Source organism: Diceros bicornis, chromosome 37 (genome assembly GCF_020826845.1).
Source record: "Diceros bicornis minor isolate mBicDic1 chromosome 37, mDicBic1.mat.cur, whole genome shotgun sequence".
In the NCBI taxonomy this organism is placed as follows: domain Eukaryota; kingdom Metazoa; phylum Chordata; class Mammalia; order Perissodactyla; family Rhinocerotidae; genus Diceros; species Diceros bicornis.
The window spans coordinates 2,210,408-2,235,826 of record NC_080776.1 but is presented as its reverse complement, the minus strand read 5'-3'; positions in this window follow the sequence as shown (position 1 = coordinate 2,235,826).

Below are 25,419 nucleotides of genomic sequence, written 5' to 3'. Positions count from 1 at the left end.
AATATAAGGTACCTAGAAATATATTTATGAAAGATGTGAAATATCTTTATTGAAGTAAATTATAAAGTTTTATTGAAAGGTTTAGACAAGACATAAATAAATGAAGAGACATATTTGTTCCTGGACAGAAAACCTCAGAGGTCATTTGTCTCTGGATTATCTATAGATTCATTGCAATTCCAATCAAACTTCCAATAGGAATTTTTGTGCACTTTGACAAGCTGCTTTGAAATATCATATTAAACATCAAAGGACCAAGCATAGACAAAGCTCTTTGAAGAAGAGAAGCATTGTGGAGGGACTGGTTAAAACAACTAACAAAGCTTATTTATAAAACTATAATAACTAAGGCAGTGTCCTGTTTGTGCAGAGCTGGACGACCGTACACACAAAGAGAATACAGAGCCAAATATATATGAAATTCTGCCAATATATATGAAACCAGACTTATGACCAAGTTGGCAATGCAGATCCAGGAGTAGTGATAGATAAACAGTACTGAGACAATTGATTTTCTATTTAAGAAACAAAAATAAATCCATATCTCACGCTATGCATGAAAATTGATTCCAGGTCTATTAAAGACTTAAATGTGAGAAATATAAGAGGAAATAATTTCTTAAGCATGATACAAAAAGCACAAACCACAAAGGAAAAAAACAACATTTCTCTTTACTAAAAGACACCATGCAGAGATTAAAAACAAAAATCACAAACTGAGAGAAAATATCTGTAACATATATAACCAAAAAGGCTTAGCACCTTTTGACTCAACAAGAAAAAGATTAATGACCCTGTAGAAAATGGGCAAAAGTGTAAGCAAACATTTCACGGAAGAGGCCCAAATGTCTACTAAACATAAAAGACACTCAAACTCATACAAACTAAAACCACAAAGAGATGCCACTTTACATACACCAGACTGGCGGAAGTGAAAGTGTTTGACAATCCCAAACATTGAGGAGAAATGGAGAAATAAGACTTCTCACCCATGGCCTGTGAAAGTGTAAATTGGTACCATCAATTAGGCAATTTGGCATCATCAGGTAAAACTCAGCTTGCACATACTCTAGGATTCTTGGTTACACACTAAGGTAAATCCCAAAGAGCAAACCATGTACATATTCATGGTATTACTTTTTTCCATTACAGAAAAAGAAAATCTTACATCCATCCCAATATCAATTCACAAGAAAATAAAATAATAAAATGAGATTTATGCATAAACATATATATCAGTAAAATGAGTCACATGTAATAAAAAAAATAACTACTGCTATAAGAATCAACGTGGATGAGTATCAGAAAACCAAGGATGAATGAGGAAAGCGAATTGAAGAAGAATACACTGAATATGGTATCTATCATTCATACAGAAAGTTGAAAGAATAAAAAATAAATCAGAGATTGTTAAGAATCCGTACAAGTGTAGCAAAACGATAATGTCAATGAAAGTGATATCGAAGACAAAGATCAGAAATATGGAGTCGTTGATGAGAACTTGATGAGAGTGATAAAATCAGGAAGGGTCACAATTCTACCTGTAATCTAGGGAGAGGCACATAGGTGCTAATTCTAGTAGTCTCTGTGCTAGTTACATATGTCATATTGATTGATTTATGTGTATTAAATGTTTCATTGTGATAAAAGCTTGAAAATTCTATGACTTCAAGAAATCATTTCGAAACATTTAGACCACCTGTGTGGTGTTGAACTACCTCATTCGCACTCCTGCCCTGTATGCTTTTACCTGGCCTGCTTTCCTTCCTTGTTGGAGGTTATGATAATACAGCTGAAAGCAAACTTGGTGTTTATTCCATTTTCAATTTAATGAATGAGTTACCTTGTGGATTATATGGATCTAACTGACTGAACACATTAAACTGAGAAAATTTTTTACTTTTCAAAATTATATATTAATAATAATATTCAGCAATAATGTTCTTACTCAATTTACACTTTTTACCAGTGCCATAGTTTCCATTGCCCTAAACAACTCTTCTACAAGAAGTTGGTCTTCTTAATTTTTTAGTTTTTTCAAGGTCAAATATAAATTTGGACAACGTGGTATGTTTCAGTGTGGCCAGGTAGAACTCTTTAATACTGCGACAATAGATGACATTTATTGAGAGATGTCGAGAATACAAAAGTGAATGATCTTACAAGTGAAGAGAGTAAAAGCTCACCAGCAAAATATCCATAGTGCATGCTTTTCACTGATACTTTAAACCACAACGTTGAAACTGTAATCCATAATCACTTAGGCTGTGTTAGGCTGGAATCAGTCAATAACAAAAAGCTTTAAAGAATTCTGTGACAAAATTCCATGGCACAGAATCTTTCTCTTGTAAAGGAAGATTCAAAGAGGAGGGATTAGTAAATGAATAAATGGTGGAAGGCTATGGCTGTGGTAATCCCAGGTGTCTAAAACCTGAAGGATGGCAAATCAAGCCCACTGTGAACAACCAATCTGAGCATGACACAAATACCTTGCCAGGACCACTCTGGGTCCATATGGTCACTGATTCAGAAATACTTTTACTGCTTAGCCAAGCAACTCCTTAATACTGCTGCAGGCGCAGTAGGTAATTCTTATGCAGAAAAGACCATTCCAACTGCACATAGCTGTTCTGTCTCTTTGAGATAAGCGTTTAGATATAGAGATATAAGCAGCAAAGTGTAAGTGCCAAAAATATAGTCAAGGTGGTGTGGGAATTTATATGGGTGTGCTCAAGTGTATATTGGTAAACTGGAGGAATTTTGAAAATTATTTATTCTTGGGAACCCCACACAGAAGCTAGTCATGAGGGATTTATATATGAACACTTTCAATGTATCAAAAAATCTTTAATCTTTTATAACATAAAATCACAAATACATCACAGAGCTGTCTCTTCTAGCACATTCTTCTTGAAGTGAGAACTTAAAAGCTCATTACCTTTGTTCAGTCTCTATGACTATGTATCTATGATGTAAGTGGGATATTTCTTAACATTTATGATTCCAAAATTCCTATCATGTTCTATGTTACTTTTAAAATAAGTCCTTGTTGGTAGCTATTTTCTATAACTAGTATTTTCCATAGGCCTTTATTCTACCCAAACATGTGTGCATTTTCAATTATATTTTATTAATGGGAGAATATATTCACCATCTACTTGACTAGATTGGTCTCTGATTTTCCTTTGCCATGCAAAATAATCAATCCCTTCTATAACTTTTTTCTCCTTCTATTTTTATTTCTAGTGAGACATAGAGTGTTTTGGTGCTAATTTGAGGAAACAGGAAAGTATTTAAATTTAAATGTAACCATAATCTAAGTAATCTACTTAATATTTTAGCTCCTGCTTCTGAGTGGTTTTCAAGTGTCTCCCCAACATGCCATTTTAATCTAGTCAGCAGGTCAGAATAGCATAAATAATTATTGAAAGAGTTACAACAGCAAGGGGAAAAATGCGGTTCAGAAATCGAGCATGTTTAAACAAACACACAATAGGCTACACACTGCAGACAGAAGAACAATGCAGCCAGTTTGAAAGGCAGGGACTTTCAACCCTATATTAACTGTCATTTATACCCACTTCCATTTCATTCAACAAATGCTGTATAGAAAACTAAGGACCTTGATTACAGCATTATTCATTATCAGGCAGGTATTTTTACTGTAAGCAATGAAATTTGAGAAAAAAATCAAACTGCAGTGAAAACAATAAGAGAGAGGTTTTCTGAAGGATGTTGCTTTCATAGATTTCTCAATGTCACTCCCTTCATACAAATAATTCACTTTTAAAATATGTTGTGATTCTCATAATAATTTCAGATGTTTTTATGTCTTTAAGACAGTGTAATTCCCTGCAGTAATATCTACTGAATAAGAGGATTTTGTTTGTACACACTTACAATTCTGAATACTGAAAGGTATATTCACATACAAAAGAGACTCTTTTCTGATTAGAGCGACTCTGATGCCACCCTGCCCGAGAAGAAAGAATTAGACTGAATGACATGCGAAGGTCGGTTTTTCGATCCAGATGCTGTATGTGGACAAATGAGATTGCATCTTGAGAGGAAGGCAGTGAGCATAATGTAGTGAGCCATAAACAACGTAAAGCAAGATCTACCTGTGACACCTGTCACTGCCATTTACTGGGGGTGTGACCTGAGTCAAAAAGGCCTTCCCTGCATCTCCAGACCTTCCTCTCGCAGTGGATCTCAGACAGCAGATGAAGGATGTCTGCAGGGAGTCTGTGTAAATCACCAAGTACTCACAGGGAGTCAGGGATGGGCTAAGTTTTAGTTTGGTAACAAACAATCCCACACTACCAGGGCTCGATATTGTAAAGGTTTATTTCTCACACATGCAAAGATCTTTATGGATCTAGGCAACTTTCCAGGGTGACTCTCTTCCATGCAATGACTCAGGAAACCAGACTCTTTTCATTTTGGGATGTCTCCACCATCCCGCACAAAGTTTCCTTGTTTGCAGGGACAGGAGCAGAGAGCTGAAAGGTCACCATGCTACACATGTCACTTCTGCCATCAGTCTGCTGATCAGAATTAAATGCACAGTCCTAACAAACTGCAGGAGGGCCGGGAAACGAGGGCGAAAGTGCAACTTTAGGGAGTGCCACTGTCTTTGATCTAGTTCTAAAAATAATGCAAAGTAGTCTTACTAGTTTCCACTGTATCAGAAATGAGAGAATATATAGAAAATCCAAGTGAGTAGACCAAAACTCATTTCTATTCTTTAGAAATACATTTAAATTTAAGGGGCCAGCCTGGTGGCGCAAGCGGTTAAGTGCGTGCGCTCCACTGCGGCAGGCCGGGGTCCACCAGTTGGGATCCTGGGCGCGCACCGACGCACTGCTTGTCAAGCCACTCTGTGACGGTGGTCCCATGTAAAGTGGAGGAAGATGTGCATGAATGTTAGCCCAGGGCCAGTCTTCCTCAACAAAAAGAGGAGGATTGGCAGATGTTAGCTCAGGGCTGATCTTTCTCACAAAAAAAAGAAAGAAAGAAAGAAAGAAATACATTTAAATTTAAATATATGTCACTTGTATCTGGGGCAATTGAAACATTTCAAAGCCAAAAATAAAACTAAAATGATTTGACTGAGCTGAAAAGCTGGCTGCCACCCAAAATGGGATCCTTTCCTTGGGTAGTCATCTGGAAGCTTTCTCTTTTTGGATTTTAGAGTAGCATAGAAAAGAACTCTGTCAGGAATGCAATATTATAGAGACCATGCTACAACAGCCTTATACAATATGACTTTTGTTAGTGCTCCTGTATCCAGGAATAGTCCAGGCTTCCTTCTATAGTGGGAAGATACAACCTTTTCATCTACTAAAGAAGACAGAGTTAGTTAGTGCAGGCCAAAAGATAGATAGATATCATAGAAATAATGAAGATATGTATTGTCTTCTCGAATATGAGAAGGATAGGTTGGCAAACCCTCTCAGGAAGAGTGAAAAAAACTAATTCAAATGAAAAAGCAAACAGGAAGAAAACTCAGCTGAATCATTCCACACAAGCCAACAACATTATGTCTTAAAAATGGTTTAGTTGCCTTTGCTATTGTTTGGGGGTTGCCAGGAATAGAAGAGAGTAAAGATGTCAAAATAATTCAGTCAGAAGGTCAAAGAAGTTAGAAGCCTTTGCACTCTTGTCACATTGAGGGATAATATTCATTATTGACTCTTCGGCAATAAAAGTGAAATCCCACCTATGCTGGCATTGATTTTCATAGGTTTGGTATAGCTCTAGCTAATGGCTTATAGATTGTAAGATCGTCAGGCCTTGCTGAAAGAGCCTATTAAGTCTGGCAATGGAAACAAAAGGTCAACGGACCAGGGCCAGGTGAATAGATTTCCTCAGTCAGGCGGAGGGGGCATCCATAACAAGATGCCCTGCTTCCTGAAACCAGATAAAAAGAGACAGCCAAAGACAAGGCCATAAAGAATCCATGATCATTCTACATCACCAGGCCTCTGTGACTAAGAAAGTTTTACATCACAGGGTGCTGGTGGTGCTACTTGGAACATAAAACAAGACCTGCCCCGGTGAGTCAGGGTGACCCTGCCTGGGTTCACACACGGACAGGGACGACAAAATGAGCCTTGAACTTAACTCTGGGTTTCCATCATCTCCCTGCAGCCACTCAGCCAGGAGAAACTGATAGATATAGATAGATGATATAGATATAGATATAGATATAGATATAGATATAGATATAGATATAGATATAGATATAGATATAGATATAGATATAGATGATGTAGATATAGATATAGATGATATAGACATGGATATAGATGATGTAGATATAGATATAATCTGTTTACCGTGAATGGTTAATTGTAAAGGAATAGAAAAAATGGTGAAAAATGTAAAATTTGTGTTTTTGTAAGTTATTCCCAACATTAACATTAAGAATACCAGATATTATCTCATTATTGTAAAATGTGTATGAAGAATTTGAAATGCCGATCTCTATAAAAAGGGAATTTTTTTTTTGCTCAAGGACACCTTGATATAGATAGCAGAACTCTCAGTTAGCATTCTACACATTAGTTCACAGAAGGTTCTAAAACAAATTGCTATGATTTTAAGTTGTGGATTAAAGAGCTGATCCAAACATAGCACCCAAGGCTTGATCTTTGTTCTGGGCATACTGTAGCCATTAGAAGATTGAGAAACTATGAAATGCACTAGGGCTCCACGTTTTAAATGCTGCTGTTGAGTCTCTGTGTTTGAGTTGTCCACATGATAAAAGCTCTTAGCTTGATTCAGTCTTACCTGTTTTAAGAAAGAAAATTTATTTAGATCACAAAAGTACTATGCACAGAAAAGAAGACACTACATCAATAATATACACAAAGCAATAAATATATTGAATTAAACCATGCCTTACTGATGCAAAATTGATCTCCAAATGTTTATCATCTAAATGGCTAAATATGTCCCTCACTTGGTAAGGCCCTGGTAATATTAGTTAAGCACTATTTTAAACTGATTTAAATAAAGACACGGATCATACTCCAAGACAAAATAAATTCACAGAAAATGTATTTCTTGCAAGTTCTTGCATATTTATATAGTATTACAAAATAGTCTAAACAAATACAAAGTGTAAATTTATATAAAAGTAGATAGCCAGTGATAACCCGTTGTACTGCCTGTTAATGATTTGAGCTGATGTCTTGTTAATATTACAGCTCATCTTCCCTCTTTTCAAGATTCATAAGAATTTATGCACAAATAAGAAGGCGAGTACCATTTTACGGATACCTGGGAAAACACTTAATATCCCCCAGTGCAGGGATTCTCTGATAAACTGGGCTCCATCACACAAACAAGGTTACTCATTTTCCTTTCTTGGTATGAGAGAAAAGAGGATGGTGAGTTTGTCTCAAGTAATCCAGTATGCTCTATAAAGTATCATGGAATAGAGTAATTATTCTTTCTCAATCCATTTGGGCCTGTAGATTAAAAATATTATTGCTTGAGGAAATGAATAATTTGTGGAAACATTACTTAGACTTTGGTACGTGGCTCTGAAAGAGATGCTGAATAAATGGAGAGCCCAAGGAATATCAACAGAAAGCAGTTATAATCTTGGTAATTGGTGTGATCTCACTTACATTGTCAAACAATGCACAAGAGCAGTTGTCCATCATACTTTGGCACCAAATCAGAAGGTGGTACTTCTAAGAGACACTTCAAGATTTCTAGCGCAATAGCAAATTACTGTATTGTGCAGTAGGGCTTACTCTGTTATAAATTGTTAGAACCATAGATATATACAAGTTGTATAAAAATATTGAACAATAATATCAATGATAGCAGGCCATTCTTGGGCTTTCTTGCCCAAGTATCTCAAGCAGATAAAAGATGGGCATTATCCTAAGTAGATGAAGTCTGTACATAATGCTGTATATAAAACAATGCTTATTCACAGTTTCATGTGAGAGTTTAGTGAATCTGAGTTGACATACCAAAACTCTCTAAAGCCTTTTTTCTCAGTCAGTCTCACTATTAGTTAGTTTTGATTTAATAATTAAATGGAAAATATCTTATATATTATGTAATTTAAACAGGGAGACATGTCAGTTTACATATGTATGAATATTTATACATATAAATGTGTATAAATATAATATATATATGTTTAGAAGCTATTATGTGCCTTATATTGCTAGATTCTAAAGAATTAAAAATGTATAAAACATGTTTCCCACATTTAGCAGCTTTTACTACGTTTAACGAGGCTCTGAGTATGTAACGACTTCTACAGGCAAGAGAGGAGGCCTTGGACAAGATGGATGACAGAGACATAGAGAACCAGGAGGTGGGGTGGTGCTGGGGACCCCAAGTGGGCAATGCCAGACAGGGAAGTGTGGCAGCGGCAGCAAGAGGGAAGGAAAGGGATTAGTAGTCATCTAGGGCAGCGCTTTTCAAGTTGTTCCCTCAAAACTAAGTCCAATGAACTGGACTGAATGTTCCACAAAGAAAGCATTTCACTCTCAATACATTTGGGAAATGCTACATGATCACCCCTCATGACTCATGTTTGTTGACTCATATTGAAGTTCTGAGATGTCCTGAAATAAATCCACTGCATACCTTTGACCTCACATTTTCCAAGTTATTGGATCACTTTTTTTCCACCTCAGAACCCTTATTAACATCTCAAGGGATGTTTCCTGATACTCAGGTTGAGAAATCCTGATCTAGGGTCTACTGTATGCAGGGGCTTTTGTGTGTGATGGTTCATTTACTCCTCCACATCACATTTTATATATGAATCAAGTAACTCTCACAAAGTCTTACTAATTTGTTCTAATCCACGCAGTAGCTATGCAACTGGGATGAAATTTAATAGGATCCCTGATTCAAGCACATGGTTGTAATCTCTGAGATGTGTATTAAAAGAAAATCAACCAACCAACTAGCAAAACCAAGACAGATTCCCAGAGAGACTAGGATAATGCGTACATCAAGTGTAGAGGGAATAACTCACAGAGAACAACACAAAAGCCCACTTATGGGAGCTGGGGCACATGTTGGGGATCAATTATTGTGAACAAGGTACAACCAAATTATCAGCCTGGATATAAAATCAAGGATTAGCTAGCAATTAAAAACTCATTGCGCTGAAGTAGTTGCTTAAAATAAAGGTGTCTACATTCTGGATTGGTCCAAGACACTAAGGTCAGAGCCAAGCCCATGAATTACTGTAAAGGGCCTTGGATGTTGGGAGATAAGGAAACCAAAGAAGTCTCCATAGGAATGTGCAGTGGGGTTGAGCAGTCTGAGGACAGTTATTAAGGGACTTGAAAACTTACCAGAAGCAGCCAATCTAAAAAGGCCCCATACTGTATGATTCCAACTATATGACATTCTGGAAAAAGCAAAACTATGGAGACAGTAAAAAGATCAGTGTTGCCAGGGTTTGGGGTGAGGGAGTGGTGAATAGGCAGAGCATAGAGAACGTTTAGAGTGGTGAAAATAGTTCTTGTATGATACTAAAATGTTGGATACACGTTATTGTACATTATACATTTGTTCAAACCCATCGAATGTACAACACCAAAAGTGAGCCCTAAGGTGAACTATGGACTTTAGGTGATTATGATGTGTCAAGGTTCATCACTTATAATAAATGCACTACTCTGATGGGGATGTCGACTATGGGGGAGTCATGAGTGTGGGAGGCCAGGAGGTCATATGGGAAATCTCTATATCTTCCTTTCAACTTTATTGTGAATTAAAACTGTTCTAAAAAAATTAAGTCTTAAAAATATTTGTCAGAGAAGTCAGGACTTGCTTTAGGAGGCTGGCAATAGAGAGACACGGCACATCCTTCAGTGATGAAGGAAGGGTTTTAGGAAAATTAGCAGGGCCCAGGGTGAGTAGAAAAGGAGAGTGATTGGAGTCAGTGGAGACGCAGTGTAACTCAGGGAGAGGGAACGCCGGTTAGTGTAAGATTTATGTAGAAACAGAAGGGTGGGAATGAAGAGGGGTGAGTGAATCCAAGTGGATTTCATAAGAGATAAGAACTGTAAAAATACTGGATACAGGAAATGAGAGTGAAGAATTGCACACATGGTTCTCATAAATGAATGTTAAATGAAATAACTCCAAAATTTCCTACAAAAATTTGGAATATTGCCATAGCCACGAAAAAGCTAATTTGAGGAGAAGGAAGAGGCAGTTGAATTTGATGTTGGGCATGTTAAATTTGAAGTAATACAAGGTATCTGAGTATTTTAAATTTTTCACTAAGGGGTAAGAGCTGCATCTCTAAAAATGGCTGAATTCAGACTTAACTCAGGGAGAAATTGCTAGAATACAAAAGGTAAATTTTTTTAATGTTCTTCGTTATTCAAATTAATTGCCAATTAAATCAGGTTTACTTAAAGATAGCAGACAGATAAAAAGAGGCAGTATTTTTAGTGAAGTTTAGCTCACAATTACATTAACAAAGAGCATCAATGTATTTTAGGCTGTTATCCTTGAAAATGAATCAAAATATACAATTTCACACCCGGTTTGTGTTATTCTTCGTAACAGAACCAGAGGTTTTAAAATTCCGCAAACAACAAAACGCAAAATAAAAGCATAACCCCCAAAACCTCATGCTTTGAATTAGAATTCAGTGTACGTTTCTTCCAGATATAATTTTCTTGTCTATCATTGCCCAGATCCCAAATTAGACTTATTTGGCACCACGCCAGAGGATGGGTCTTTAAATCATAATGACACTCAGCTTTTACATACAGCGCTATTGACAATATGAACAGCAAAGCTGGGCAGTGCGAGAATGGAGTGGGTGACAGATGTAGTTCCAATTCCAGCAGAGTGACTTAAAAAAACCCTCAATTTTAAACAGTATTTAATGAAATCAGTTGCACATTAACCATTAGTAGAGGGAGGGAGTGAGTGTGAGACAGATAGCACCAAATTAAATACTTTGAAGAGCAAATATTAAAATGGTGTGCTTTTTAAAAAAAATTGTGAAATCAGTTTTATGTAGTTAAATACTCCAAACGCTTTTCAGAAAGGAGCTAGCAATTGACCTTATAAATTTGAGTGTATTGTATCCAATTGTGAGTTAACGCAGTACATGAGTTTAGCAATAAAAATCTCGTAGAACAACTCCACACTCAACCAAGAACCTTCCCCTCTGTTCAGATTGAACCAGATGTCAAGATGAAATAAAGTATCCTCAAAACAAAACGGTGATATATTCTTGAGGTCTCAGATAGCAGCTGTAAAAAAGGAAAATGAAGACTGGCATTTCAGTTTTTTAAAAATATTATTTGGTTTAATGATTTTACTGAAAAGAAGATTTCAGATTTCAGAACAGTCTTGTAACTGAAAGGTGTTTAAATAACATACATACTTTTGATTACTCTACACACAATTAAGAATTTATTTGACATTGAAATCATATCAACCTAGTTCTGTGTTTTACAGTTTTTAAAGCTAGTATGTATAAGTATGCACGTTGTAGTATTATAAATCCTCCCAAAAATGAATTTAGAGTGACATATTTTCTGTGGTATTAATAAATATATTTGTACTATTAAGTACACAGCCAAGCCATATGGACATTTACCATGAACACAAATAGGAGAAAAGGGTCTTCAACCATGAGTACATTGCCATGTGCCTTCATGACAACTAAGATAGATGAAAAAAATGCTTCTAAGGGCAGAAATGTTTCCATAATGATAAAAAGGTTCTTGTGGATATCTCCAGGAAACCCAGTGCTGAGAAAGGGGAGATTTTTTTTACCTTATTTTTAGGGAACACTTTTATCAGTACAAATATGTACGTCACTCTAGTCCTGGAATCTGGCCTTCCAAGAAACAGGCTTCCAGACTCAGTAGACCATATATAACGTCATAATGATAAATTGGCCCAAAATACATTCCGTATGTTTTCTTATTTGCCATTGAGAAGAAGACTTTAGAATCGTGGAAAAATATTCAGGATCAAATAATATACCAATGTAACAGTATACATATAGCATATATACACTGCATTCAGGAGAATCACTGAGGTTCAATTTCTCCATGTACTTTGTGTATCTTGATTTACTTCTAAGTTGTTTTGAAATTATTTTCAAAATGAACACAAGGATAACAGAGAAGTGTTGCCTCATTCTGTGATCATAATCTCTACAGGACCTACCAAAGATGTTTACTGAAGAGGATTCTAAAAACCGGACTAAATGAGGCATAATGTGGAAGCAGTCAATAAAGTGTGTACTATTAAGCCAGATACCACCCAGGGTGAATAAGCCTTAATTCCACAGGGAAATTCTGGAAAATGGTGCAAAATACATGCCTTAGACTTGCCCTACCCAAGCGACAAGGGAGCTTTGACATTTATACAACAATTTCCAAAAGTCATTTGAATAGGGTTGCTGGGACAGGGTGCTAATCCTTTGGCACCTTGAATTGCTGTGTACACGGTCAGTACGGCTGTCTTACGTATACAAATCTTGGCAATTGGAAGGTGGCTGGAATACACTAGAAAATCCAGGGGACACCGACTGATGCTTCCACTAAATCTTTCTTTCAAAGGGAAGAAAAAAATATCCCTATGCTTTTTTTCAGTCTTTGCTACTCTTTCAATTCTTGAGAAAATCAGAGAACAGTTAGAAACCACATCTGAAGATAGCCTGATTTAATTTAACTGAAATTTAAAGCATGAAATTCACTAAGTCAATTCTCTACTATAGAATAAATAAGGAACATATAGCATAACTTTTTCATGGTTTCTTTCTGATGGAACCTAAAATTCCATATTCAGATTAATGTTTTAGCCCAATAAATCTTATTTTAATTCACAATTGTATCTTTTCACAAGATCTTGAAAATACATGACTAAGTTGATGAGAATAAAAGGAAAAAAATTCATAACTTTATTCTAAAGCTAATTATTTTTCTTTATTCTATTTTCAAATAGAAAATGCAAAGACTTTAACTATACAGTTTGTGATTTGGGGGAAATATATACCTTTGTGTCACTACCACTCAAATTAAGACATAAATTATTTCTATCACCATGATATTGTGATTTATAAGAATATATGTATTTGGTCATTAAGATGGCCAAAATATATTTCTCATATATATTTGATCTTCCTCTACGGTTCCTGGCTCACTGCTCCCAAGATCCTTGAAATTTACAGAGTGATAGGAGCAATGGGAGTATCTTTTGTCATATTTGGTGGGTCTCTGGTCCTCAGTTCCTGAAAATGCTTCAGAGCCATAAAGATGAAATGGGTGTCTTGTTGTTCATAACCAGCCCGTTTCTACCATAACTGGGCTGATGTTAATGAAGGTGATTTTTGCAAAGCACCTAAGGATGGGAGCTGGTTGCCAGGGGAACCAACCATGAATAGAGAGCTGTAACTTGCTGTTCCATCCCCTGATTTCCCTGGATGGGAGGTTGAATCAATTACCAATGTCCAGTGAGTTAATCAATCATGCTTATGTAATGGAGCGTCCATAAAATCTCCCAAGGGGAGGGTTCAAAGAGCTTCGAGGTTGGGGAACCAGAACGTTTCCATGTGCTTATCCCTAAATAAATACTGCTTTCTGGATTATCATAGTAATCAGGTAGTATAAATTCTTCAACTTTGTTGTTTTTCAAGATTGTTCTGACTCTAATAAGTCATTTGCATCTCCATACATGTTTTTGAAAGAGCTTCTCAAATGTTACAAATAAAACACGCTGAGATTTTTATTGAAATGACATTGAATCTGAGCTTCATTTAGGGAATACCTATATCTTAGCAATATTAATTCTTCCAGTTATTGAAGATGGTATATCTCTCCAGTTTTGTAAGTCTTTTTTTAATTTCTTCTAACAATATTTTGTAATTTTCATTGCAAAGTTAATAGCATTTGCAGTCAGGAAATTTTTAAAACCTCTAGCTACATCCCACAAATTTTGATTATTATTCAGGTAAAAATATTGTCTAATTTTTGTGTAATATTTTTTTTTGATCCATGGATTATTTAGAAGTGTGCTGTCTAATTTTCAAAAATGTGGAGGATATTCTAGATTATCTTATTATATTGGTTTTTAATTTATTTCTATTGTGGCCAGAGAACATGCTCCATAAAATGTTAATATTTTTAAATCTGAGATCTTTTATAGCCCAGCATATGATCTATTTTGGTGATTGTTCCAAGTAGAGTTGAAAACAAAGTGCATTTTAATGTTTTATAAATGTCAATTTGGTCAAATTGATTAATAGTGGTGTTCAAATCTGCTATATAATTATAGTCGGTTTGTTTTTTGTTTACTTGTTCAATCACTTACAGAGAGAAAGCTGTTAAAATCTTCCACTTTCTTTTGTTCTATTTCTTCCTTTACTTTTGTTAATTTTTGCTTCATATATTGTGATAGTTTGTTATTAGGTATGGGGACATTTAGGAATGTTAGTATTCCTAATGAATTAACTCATTAAATGGGTTTTTTATCATTGTGAAATATCCCTCTTTATCTCTGTAAATCTTCTATGTCTTGAAGCTGACTATGATATAAATACAGCCACAGAAACTTCCATACGCTTAGTATTTGCCTCATATATCTTTTTCTATTATTTTACCTCAACCTGTCTTTGTCTTTAAGTGTCTGCAGTGTAGGGGAGCAAGATTTGCCACCCCAAAATGTCTCTTTGGCATGAGGATTATTTTAGATTGATTATTTTTGAGAAACAAAAGTTTTTCTTTTTACCTCCTCCTTAAATGCTTAAAAGAATTTAGATTGAGGATCTGTTCCAGGAAGAGAACTACCACCATAGATAACTACAGTATAATAGGTGTGGTAGGCAGGGAAGAGCCTAGCAAAATCTGTTAGAATTCCTCTCTGTGTCCCATTGTTTCTGCACGGCCCAGCAAACATTTGTCTACCAACCATTTGCTCTTTTCATCTTCCTATGAATTATCTTCCTTCCCTTTGAAGTCCCAGCCCCCTACCCCTTTCTCCTGAGCTCAGGACAGGTATATAAGCCTCAATTACCTGACTGTCTGGGCCTCATATTCATATGCAGCTCCCGTATGTATGAAATTAAACTTGATTTTCCCTTCTTAATTTGTCTCATGTCAATTTAATTCTGAGACCAGCCAGAAGAATTTAGAAGGTAAGGGAAAACTTTTTTCCTCCTCAACAATAATAAATGATGCATAGTTGGATCTTACTCTTTATCCAGTCTGATAAACTCTATAATTTAATTATAGTGTTTTGTCCATCTAATTTTAATGTGATGATTGATCTAGTTGGACTTAAAACTACCATCTTGCTATTTGTTTTCTATTTGTCTCTTCTGCTATTTGATCCTTTGTCCTCCCTTTTCCTCTTTATTTGGAGAATTATTTGATCAGTTGAGGACTTGTAGCATCATTTCTTTTTAATCAATAGAACTCACTGTATCACTTCTTTTTTCAGTTCTTGTTTATTTGAAAATACTGTTATTATTTCTGCTTCACTTTTGAAAGTTTTTTTTCCTCTGGAGGTAGAATTTTAGGTTAATGGGTTTTTTTTACTTTTTTTTTTCTGTCATCCCCCGTAGATGCTGTTGTATTATCTTATTTTTGCCCACTATTGCTTCAGATTAAAAAAAAATCAGCTGTCTTTTGTATGTTATATGTCTTTCTTTTCTGGCTGCATTTATAAGGGTTTTTGTTTTTTGTTTTTTTCTTTATCTTTGTTTTTCAACAGTAAGATGTTCTTAACTTTGATTGATTTCTGTTGTATTTATCCTGTTTGGGGTTACCTGAGCTTCCTGGACCTGCTAGTGGTTGTGATTAATCAAATTTAGAATTCATTTCAGTGAATATTTTTTTCAAACATTGTATTTTCCATTATCTGCTTTCTTTTCTCCTGGATCTCCAATTACAGGTAGGTTAGGTATTTGATACTACCTTTCGTATTACTAAGTCTCCATTGGCATATCTTTATTCAAACGCTTTTCTCTCTGTGCTGTAGTTTAGATGACTTCTGCTCACCTGTCTTCAAGTTCACCTACTCATTTTTCTCTTTTGTCAATTCTGCTGTTAAACCCTTTGATTATTTGTTTATTTCACATATTGATTCTTTTTCTATTCTTGATTTTCTATGTAGTTCTTTTTAACAATTTTCTTACATTTTAAATTCTCTATATCTTAAACCATCTTTTTCCTGTATGTTTTATTATATATTTATCAGAGTTGTTTTTAAAGTCCTTACCTGAAAATTCCAATGTTGAGATAATCTGTGATTCTATTTCTATTGACTCATTTTTCTCTGGTCTCATTTTTTGTTTTTGGTATATTAACAAATCTTGTAATTGTGGATTATTTCTTCTAGTGAGTCTAGATTCTGTCATCTTCCTCTAATGATTATTGAGTGTTGTTCTCTCAGCCAATTACATTATTAATGGATCATCCTGATCATGTGAATGCTTGGTTTTACGCTTTGTAAGGAACGATGTATTTCAGTTGTTCCCATAGTCCTAGGGTCTCTCTAACTCAAACGCCACAGTCTCTTTCCCCTACAGTGAGCAGGTACTAAAATTTCTGCTCAGTACTTTCATCCACTCAACTGTTGTTTTTTCCCTGAGCCACTTAGAGTCTGTCCCATTCATGCATAGATTAGGTGTCAGCCAAAGACTTGTGGTGTGCTATATACAGATTTGAGGGCTACCGTTTATGAAGCTTTCTCATTTTTGTGATAACTCCTCTCAATTTCCAGCTGCTTTTCAGCCCTATGTTCTAAATGGAAGCACCACTGAGTCCTCAGGTAATAAAACCAAGCTTTTTGTTTGAGGTCTACTCACAGCATGTCATATCAAAGTGATTTTCACCCAATATGATTTCTTTCTTTCAAGGAGTGAATTCCCTCCCATTTCTGCCTGCTTTTGGTCACTCTCCAGTGCCCCCAAATAACCCTGTGTGTGTGTGTCGGGATCTTTATATATATTTTGTCCAGAGTAGATATTTGTTTTTGACAAGAGAGTTAGTTCAATCTTTACTATAAGCCAGAGTTTTGATGTTGTTGTTCCTTGTGTGTATTTTCGTTTTAGTTTTTGTTTCTGTGTTCTTTGTGTGTGTGTGTTTCATAAAATACGTAACCATGGTAATAGTACTATCTAGATATAGCATTAGGAAACTTCTATACAAATATGTGTTAATCTAGCATTTGCTTATCTGTTCACATTCACCGAATTATCAGTAGAACAGGTTATTTTTCTATTGAAGTTATTGCTACGATAAACAGCTTAGATATAAGTAAGCGATTGTTGATGATAACAAGGATAGCAAAAGAAGATCTTACCAATAATTGGCTTTTCTAACACAAAAGGCATACAGAAACTTTCACTCATTTGGGATTCACGTTAGAAAAGCTGACAATAAGTGAATATAAATGATGGAATATCCATTTATTTTCTGAGCTATGATTTATGTGTCCTAGGAATTTTTTAAAAAAGAAGCCTATTACACATAGAAATACAGATATACATGTTAGAGGTTCACAGCTATCCAAACATGCAGGCAGTTAAACTGTATGTGATCAAATGTGCTACCGTCAGATAGAAGAATGTAGCTGCTGCAATGAAATTTAAAGGTGAAATGAAGTATATAAGATACTAGCTGTGATGCGTGGGCAGAAAAATATATGTGCATTAGGAAAAGTATTCACAAAGAAAACAAATGAGGGACCATCTGAACAGGTCATTTACTTAGAATCTGATCAGTCTAGAATCAACTATTCTTCCATAGTCTAGAACCCTCTAAATTAATATCTTCTTAAGAACCCCACCTATTTTCCAATTGGATTTGTCCTTAAAGGGAGTTACCAATTTCATTATATAAACTACAAAGAATACTAATTGCAATTTCTATAGAAAAAATATTCCTGAAGCCCACTCTCATTTAGGGCTTAAAGTTAGTTGTGTCAAAAGTCTATTGGAAGTCAAAAGTTAGTTTATTATTGATAAGAAATCAAATTATTACATTATTTTCTAACCATCTAACTAAGAAGAAAATAGAAATATTTTGAAGACAGCAAACACTTAATCCCAGGAATGAACTAAACATCCATTGTAATTTTTAAAGTATATTTATAGAGAAACCCCTCTATTCTCGCATCTATTTCAAGCTTGATGCTGGCAAAGGAGTATGTAAAGAAATCTCAAAATACTCAATCCACATAGAGCAGACACCTCGGATCCACAATGGAATTCCATTGATATTTTGAAGTTCCTTTCAGAAAGCCCAATATTCACAAAGCTTTAATTACAGTACTTTGCTTTCACTCCGTGTCAATTTAGATTCCAAGCATCAGTGATGTCATTAACATAAATTTGCATACAAGTAAAGATTACGTAAATGTCACTGCAAAGCTGGCATAGAGCAAACAGAAAAATAGATGAGCTCTGGTTTGAAACTCCTTTCAACACCCTTTTAAACAGAAGCAGGTTTTAACCTGTCACATGAATTCCTTTAATGAAAATTTTCAGCTAGATGTTTTGTCTACTTGGACATGGAATGTATTTATGAACTTGGAGCACTTCTAAATATACTATCACCATTTTGGGATCCCAAATGTCTTTTCCCCACCTCCATTCTCCACTAACCAGTAAAGGAAATGGAATACTATGATTTCTGTGTGGAGTATTGTCCTAATTACACAAATAACTCATAGATTTACAATAATGTAATTTTTGCCTTGACACATCAGCATAGCTAAGATTTTTATTTACTAATCTTCAACAACGCTAGTGCCACTCTTTGCTTTCTTGCCTTCAGCTTCTTCCTGAAGCTCTTATTATCCTGATCTTGATTCTCATTCTGATAGAGAACTATAATATATCAAAACTCTTTCCTATATTTGCTGTTACTTAAAACTATCCTAGAAGATCTATTATTCCAAGTTAATCCATTAGGAATTTAAAGGACATTTTCCCGTATGATGCAATTCTCAGGATGCATCCATTTTGGATTTTCACAGTACTATTAAATTTTCAATTATACCTAGGGAAATTATTCTTCTTCCATCCCATGCTCCGCTGAACTTACTGTTGTTAATGTTACCAAAAACATCCAATTCAAGTGCCTCTTCTCCTCATCTTAATCATTATCTTGACAATATTCTAAAGATTTGATTACTCCTCCTTTTAAAATCTCTTCTTTTGGCATCTAAGAAATTACACCTATAGTTGTATTTAATCTCCCCAGCCATTCTCTCAGTCCCCTTTATTGGCTTGCCATCCCAAGAGCTACATTTTGGATTTCCCAGGGCTCAATTCGATCCGATTCTATCCATGTTCTCTGCCCATGTAATATCTTCCATGCTCACGGTTCCTAACATCATATATTTTCTGATGACTCTCAGACATATCACCAGTCCTTACCACTCTCTAGAGCACCAGAATCCTATATAAATCTTCCGGCTTAGCATATCTTCCTGCTCAAGAATACACTTGAATTTGTCATAGGCACCTCAATATTAAGGCGTTGAGAACTGAACTCTTGAATTCCTCCTGAAACCTTTTTTTCCTGTCTTTTTCAATTAGGTGAATTATGTCACCATCTTCCCAGCTAATTAGGCCAATAACCTAGAAATAATGCATGATTCCTTGTTCTTTCCCTTGCTCTTGTACAATTCATCAGCAAATCCTGATGGCTCAACCTCAAAAAATACTTAAATCTATTTGCTTCTCAGCACATGCACCACTACCATTCTACTACCAAGCCAGTATTGTTTTGAATGTAGACCACTGTAATAGTGTCCTAACCAGTATTTCTGCATTCCTTATTGCTTCTTTTAATCTATTCTTTATTAACAGCTGATTTTATAAATATAAACCCAATTAATTAACTGTTTTGCTTAAAATCCTTCATTTGTTTTCTATTGCATGTAGGAATTTCAAATACCTTCTAATGCTCCATAAAGCCCTGGGTGATCTGATCCTTGTCTGGCTCTCTGAGCTCATTTTCATCTTCCCTTCTCTGGCTCTGCTCATTATTCTCTAGCCACACTGACCTTCGTTCTTCTTATCAAACACATCCAAACTCCTTCCTACCACAAGACCTTTATACTCACTGTTCTTCCTCCTTGAATGATTTTCCCCAGATCTTCTCATGACTAGCTTTTTCATATTGTTTTAATCCCACTCAAAAATGACAAGAGGGCTTCCCTGACCACTGAATCTCCAGTAATTGCATAGACTCTCATTTCCCAAGTACCTAGACAAGGTATATCATTATACCCCAATTTATTGTCTACAGAGAACTTGTAGGCATCTACAATTATTGTGCTTATTTTGTTTTTACTTGTTTTATATTTGCCTTCACCCGCTGGAAAATAAGCTCTGCAAAGCAGAAATTTAGTGTCATCGCTGCGGTACTTACCATGGTGATTGGCAGTCAGTAGGGGTTTAATGAATAGTTGTTCACTAAATGGATGAATGCACTTTATGAATTAGAAAGCTTATAGCAATTAAATATCTCAAGATAAAATATCTAATAAATACCAGAGCCAAGATGCTACCTATAGTGCCTGCATGAGAATATTAATCCGGCAAACATGTGTAATTGGAACGGGGAAAGCTAGAGGCTCCAACATGAGATAAGAAGTAATTTTGACCAGAAAGAAAATTCAACGATGCCTAGGACCAAGACAAAGCAAAAAGGAACGGAAAGTGAGAATGGATGCAAGAGCCATAAGAGAAGCAGGTCTTAAAAGAATTGTTAATTTATTGCATATGAAGACAAGAGAGGAATCAAAGTTAACTCAAAAGTTGCCAGGTTGAGTGAGAATACAAACACTAGTTTCATCCATAAAAGACAAAACCTAGACTTAGGAGATATATATGGGATTCAATGTGGAGATGTGTTTAAGTACCTGGCGGGATATCCAAGTGGAGATAGATGGTCTTTAGTCAACTGAAAGTACAGTTCTGGCACACAAAAGAGAGATTAATATTTTGTTTGTTTGTGTTTTAGTCAGGATTGTTATAATTTAAATTTAAAAAATTCACCCTTTTAAAATGTAGAGTTTAATGATCTTGAAAACTGTATACATTCATGTAACCACCAACGTAATTAACATATAGAACAGTTTTATTATCTCAAAAATTTCCTTCATACCCATTGGTAGCCAATCCCCTTCCTGATATCCCAAGTCATGACAACCATCAGTCAGATTTTTTGTCCTAGAATATTGCCTTTCCTGTAAAGTCATATAAATAGAATCAAATGATATATAGCTTTTTATATTTGGATTCTTGCACTTAGTCTAATGTTTTCATAATTCAGTCATTTCCTTACATGTATTAGATTTTTTTTATTGCTTAGTAGTATTTAATGACATGTCTGTATCACAATTTATTAATGGTCATTTTGGTTGTTTCCAGTTTGAGGGTATTATCAATAATAAATATTAGTGTACAGGTCTTTAAGTAGACATGTTTTCATTTCTCTTGAGTAAATATGGACACGTGGGATTGCTGGGATGTACGAGAAGTGAAGATTAACTTTCTAAGAAACTACCAAACTCTCCTCCAAAGCAGCTATAATATGTTCCATTCTCACCAGTAATATATGCGAGTCTGAGTTTCTCTGCATCCTTCCAGGACTTAGTACTATTATATTTTTTATTTAGCCATTCTAGTAGTTTGTAGTAGTATTTCATAGTGGTTTTAATTTGCATTTCCCTAATAACTAGTGATATTGAGCATCTTTTTCGTGCTTATTTGCTCTATGTTTCCCTTCTCTGGTGACGTGTCTGTTCAAATCTTTTCCCCATTCTTATTATTGAGTTGCAAGAGTTCTTTAATATATTCTGAATATAAGTGTTTTATAAGATAGATGTGTTATAAATATTTTCTCCAGTCATGGCTTATTTTTTCAGTTTTTTGACAGAGTTTTCCAAAGAGCAGAAGTTTTTAATTCTAGTGAAATCCAATTTATCAAACTTTTTTAAATGTTTTTTGTGTCCTATGTATGAAATCTATGCCTAACTCTAGGTCACAAAGATCTTCTCCTATATTTTCTTTGAGAATTTTTAGAATTTTAGTTCTTACATGTAGTTCTACAATCTGCTTTCAGTTACATTTTGAGTATGGTGTGAGGTAAGAAGGTGGTTTTTATTTTCTATTATTTTGGCTTTTTGCGTAGGGATATCCAATTATTCAAACACTATTTCTTAAAAAGAATATCCCTTCTCCATTGAAATACCTTGGCATCTTTGTTGAAAACCAAGTGACCATCTATGCGTGTTTTTATGTACGGGGTCTCTATTCTTGTCTATTGATCTATGTGTCTATCTTTATGCCAATATTTCACTATCACGATTACTATAGATTTATAGCAAGAATTAAATTCTGATAATTAAGTTTTCCAATTTTCTTTTTCTATTTCAAGGTTGCTTTGACTATTTTAGGTCCTTTGCATTTGTGTATGAATTTTAGAATTAGTTTGCCAACATCTATTAAAAAAATTTGCTAGTATTTGGATAGGGATTGAGTTGACTCTATAGAGCAGTTTGGGAAGAAATTACATCTTAACAATATCGAGTCTTTAGATACACGTACACAGTATATCTCTTCATTGCTAGTCCGTCTTTAATTGCTCTCATCAATTTTTTTTGTCTTTTTCATTTTAAACACCTTACATGTTTTGTCAGATTAATTCTTAAGTATTTCATGTTTTTTATGATATTTTAAATGGAAGTTTTATTTAAATTTATTTGCATTCCCAATTTTTTTCTCATTACATATGGGTTCATCATCTCCTGGTTTGGTTCTGTTGATTTCTTTATCTCTTGACAATGGGTTGTGTTTTTTTTTTCCTATTTCATTGTCTTTTCATCTTATTATTATAGTTATTATTATTATTGCTTTTTTGTGTATCTGGTGATATTTAACTGATACCGTGTTTGGAATAACAGGAGAGACTGAAGTAAATAGGAATTATCTCTCTAACGTTGCAGACCTTTTCTTCCGTCAGGCTGTTAGCATAGGAGGTCAAATCCATCTAGACAGTAGTTGAGTGGAATTTGTGTTTCCATATTGCTATAGTCAACCTCAGTCTCCTACAGGCTTCAAGTTTCTCCAGTGGTGGGCTGCCATGACCGTGTGTTTAGCGGGCAACCTGTGGCGCTGGAAGCTTTCCCGCAATTTCCCTGCTCCACTTCACTCTGCTTCTGTCAGAACCATCAAGTCGGTGCCACAGAGAAGGGTCTCTCTCTGCACTCTTACCTTTCTCCAGTGGTAAATTGCTGTTGTTTGTTACTCAGTGCTAGATTCGTGATGGGAACAAAGAGCTTCCCTGTTCTCCTGGTCCAGCTTCAGTTTAGTCAGGATCTTGCACCTGGAACCTTAGGATGGGGGTTTCTCACTGTTCATACCCCTTAGCCCCAGTAGCAGCTGATCTCTGCTTGTATCTGGGGTCTTCCTGCACAGAGAGTGTTTCTTGTCCCTCTCCCATTGGTAGAAGAGCTACATGCTGTAACAACTCAAAATCCTGGACCCAAGAGTCTTCCCTGTCCCTTATCCAAGGTCATACATTTTACTTCCCTCCTCCCCCACAAGCCATGAATCTTCACCTGTGTCCTGGTGGCCAGAAGGTTTTCTACCCCTTTCCGGAGGCAGTTGCATTTTGTTTCCACTCCACTAAAAGCAGCGGTTCTTTGCCTGGGCCTTGGGGATGGGAGGGTTTCTTACCCAACCCTGGAAGATTAAGGTTTTGCATCATGTGAGAGAAAGGTTCAGGGCAGCGTTTTGCGTTTTACTCCTCTATCAACCAGCTAGCAATAAAACTTTATTTTAAAACTTTATTTAAAAAAGAACAGTAAACCAGATTCAGCCTGTGAGCCATAATTTGCCAACCTCTGTCTTAGAGAATTCAGAAAAGTGTAGATAAAATGCAGCGGAAGAGAGAGGAGAAGAGAAAAGGGGCCTCATGCTCTTTTTTATGTGCCTTTTTACTGTGCACAAAAGCCTATTTCCACCCTCCCCAAAACCACCCCACAAAACTCAAATAACTAAGTGTGCTGTGAAGCCTCCATTTTCTTAATCATGGATCCCTCTATGGACATTTACTTCACTGTATTGTAATTATAAGAACACACATCCATCTCACCTAACCTATTCTGAGGTCCTTCAGAGAAGGCAGTACATCTTATTCATCTTTGTATAGACATTTTTAGGAATGTAATCAGGAGTCTGAAAAGAAAACTGAAAAACACATATGAGCAACAAAAATGGCTCACCTAATGGCAAACCATACTCATTCAGTTATGACCAAATCAGCCTCATTTTATTATTTTCTTGAGCAATTCTTGGCTGCAAGAAAAGGAAAGAATGTCCAGGAGGCAGACAATGGGGAAAGGGATCTATGAATGGGTAACATACAGTTCAAAAAAGTGGACTTTGAAGGTGTGGGCGTCCAGTGGTGGCAAAGGGAGTAAGGTCAAGGAGAATAAAAGTAAGATTTGGATGAGGTATGAGAAGGAAAGAAAACAAGATAAAAAAGTTCAAGGGTTATTGGGGCATATTTAGGGTTATTTTTATACATGAACATTAATTTCGATCCATTAATTTTGATCCTTTTAAGGGGAAAAACGCAAATGAAGTTCATAGTGAAATGACTAGATTACTACCTCCTTAGGGAGAAAGTTGTCTCTACTAGGCAGAGTGCAAGGTGTTTAGAAGAGTTCAATAAAAGTGTTGATGGATGGGAAAGGATTCTCCTCCCTCAGGTATTTCTAATTATTTCGTCTGGATTGTGCCAATTGAAAGAATAAAGACAGGATATTTCTGCTACAATAACAATTGACGATACTTTGCTACTAACAAGAAAAGAATATGGGTAAAACCTGTCAAGTTTTTCCAATTTAGAAAATGTGTTCAATGTAAAGTGAGATACGTATTTCACACAGTGTTTTTGTATTTTCTTTGAGCAATTCACGGTAAATAGATTCAAGCTTTTTCAGTCTGTGTCTCAAAATTCCAATTCTGATGTGGCTTTTTATATTCCCAAGTGTTGCCGTGTTTCCAGACCTTTCATTTTTCTTCCATCTTATCTCAAGGCTGAAAGAAGTTTATCATCTTATTAGACAACAGAGCAGAACAAAACAATCCCTCAAGCCCAACGCTTGGTATTGTTTTGTAGAGAAAATAGGTGAATTCTCTTACTGTATGATTAGAGAAACAGAAGAGGATGTCCCAGTTACCGTATTTCAGAAATTGAAGAGTTGATGTGCCTAATTAATGGTAAGGGAAACAAAAGTATAGTAAATAGATTAGAAAGCAAGCAGTTAAATACTCAAAGCCTAAATCCTGAGAGAAGGGATGTATTAGACAAACCTCAGAATATGTAGGGCAGAAAGGAATTCTGACGTGACATATGA